The sequence below is a fragment of the Palaemon carinicauda genome, chromosome 5 (assembly GCF_036898095.1).
Source record: "Palaemon carinicauda isolate YSFRI2023 chromosome 5, ASM3689809v2, whole genome shotgun sequence".
Lineage (NCBI taxonomy): Eukaryota > Metazoa > Arthropoda > Malacostraca > Decapoda > Palaemonidae > Palaemon > Palaemon carinicauda.
In genome coordinates, this window is record NC_090729.1 from 16,046,800 (window position 1) to 16,049,299 (window position 2,500).

Below are 2,500 nucleotides of genomic sequence, written 5' to 3' on the forward strand. Positions count from 1 at the left end.
GTTAGACTAACAGGTCTATAATGGCTTGCCTTTAGTCTTGATCCACTTTTGAAAATAGGGGTTATATAAGCTAATTTATGTTTAACATATATCTTGTCCACATCTACACTTTGTCTTAGTAGCATTGCAAGTGGCTTCGCGATAGTGTTGTGCAGTTTTTTAACAAATCGCTGGGACTCCATCTGGTCTGGCTGCCGATCCATTTTTAATTTCGCTTATAGCCTTGACAATATCTGCTTCATTAATATCTATATCCGTTAAATATCAACATTTTCTTCTCTAATTTGTTTCATTATTCTCATTCGCAATTCTTGGCGTGAACTCACTCTTATATTTTTCTGCTAATATGTTGCATATTTCCTTTTTCCTATTCGTTAACCATCCTTCAATTCTTAGAGGGCCTATTTCTAATCTCCCTTTATTCATCTTATTTGCATAGGAGTAAAGTACTTTGGGTTTTTTTTTTAATATTTTTAAGAGTCCTTTCTTCTAAGTCCCTTTTTTTCATTTTCTTTCGATTGTATAATCTTTTGTTCTGCATTTTCTATCTTTCATTTTATTTCCATCACTTTCCACACATTTTATTTTGCAAGATTTTTCTTCCATTTTCTAATTTTCTGAAATAAGATCCTTCTATCTCTTGGTATGCATGTTTTTTGTTTATTTTTTTTTGGGGTACATATTTTTCAACAATTTTCTCCAGTATTTTGTACAGTATGTCCCTATTTACCCATATATTATCACTTACGAATAAATTTTTCCATTCTTTGTTCAATTCTTCATTTATTTCTGACCATTTTATATTCTTACTGTAAAAATTATATTTTCCATATCCTTCCCAACGTTTTGTGCTTTGATTAATTCTGCGATCACTAGCTTTTGAAAGGACTATTAATTCTATGACTTTGTGGTCTGAAATTCCCGTGTTATACACTATTATTTCTTAAACATAATTCACCTCTTTCAAAAATACTAGATCTAGGACATTTTCCTTTCTTGTTGGAATGTGGTTTATTTGTTGCATATTATGTTCTAATAGCATATCTTGAAGCTTTTCAAATTGCCTCTTATCTTCTGTGTTACTATTACTTTTTTTATATGTATATATACAACCACTTTCTTCTATCTGTTTTTTCAATCCACGAAAGAAAAGTTAAAATCTTTGGATAGGAGTATATTCCAATCTTTATGGTTTTTTCATATATCATCTATTTTTTCTATTATTATGTCAAACTCCTTAGTATTTGGGGGTCTGTAAACTACAATATTCACTAGTTTTTCAAATTCAAATTCTACCGCAATATATTCACATTCTGTTCTGCTGCATTTTTCACAGACTTTTCCTTGATTTATGTCTCTTCCATTATATTGCGGTTCCCCCTTGATTCCTATCTGTTCTGTCTGATCTATATGTTTGGAAACCCTTTATCTGATTATCACTGCCAGTCTCTTGGGGAATACCATGTTTCACTTATATTTAATACATCTATTTTTTCAATTTGGGTTAATTCTAAGAACTTTATTTTCCTTTCAGAGTTACTCGTGACTAAACCCTTGTACATTCATCACTATTATGGTTTGTGTTTCATCCCCATTATTTAATATTGGTAATAATATATGGATTCTTCCATGCTTCCTTCCTGTTCTGATATGATGTATTTTTCTTCATTTCCAGGAATTCTGCCATTAAAAAATCCAACTTTTCTATTATATTTGATCTTTCACCTTCATATTTATTTTTGTGAGTATACCTGCAATTATCCCCATATCTGCACCAACCCCTGGCATTATAGATGCATTCCTTGTAGTTGGGCTCTGAATGTTCATATTTGGGGTTGAAAGGCATCATATCTCGGCCTGCTTTTTTGTTTCTTTTTTTGTTTCATTTTCGCTTTCATTTTTCTTTTCTGTTTGCTGAGTTTTCTTACTTTCATTCATGGTTGCAGGATGCACATATCGACTGTTTTTTTTTTTGTATTTGCATCCTTTCCCTTCATTTAGGTTTTTGCATATTTTTGGACGGAGATCTCTGCATTCGTCTCCATATCCGCACATTTACCATATATTTCATAATAATGGCATTTCTTTGGATGCTTGTAGTAGCATCTTTTGCCAAATCTGCAATTCCCTCTTTTCAGAAAATTGCAGAATATATCTTTCTTTTCTTATTCTTGCTCTTCCCTAAAAGTATGTAGGTCCGGGTAGAGTCTCTTGGGTCTATTATTTGTTTTTATCTGATATTTTATTTCTTCGTAAGTATGTTGTTGGATCGCATCTTAAGTTTATATCAATGATTTCCTCTGCATCCGTACACATATCCTGTTAATTTTTCTCTTCTTCTTCTTCTTCTTCTTCTTCATCTTCTTCTTCTTCTTCTTCTTCTTCTTCTTCTTCTTCTTCTTCTTCTTCTTCTTCTTCTTCTTCTTCTTCTTCTTCTTTTCCTTTTCTTTATCTTCAACTATTTGCAGATTTAGTCTCGACTTAATTATATTTCCTATCC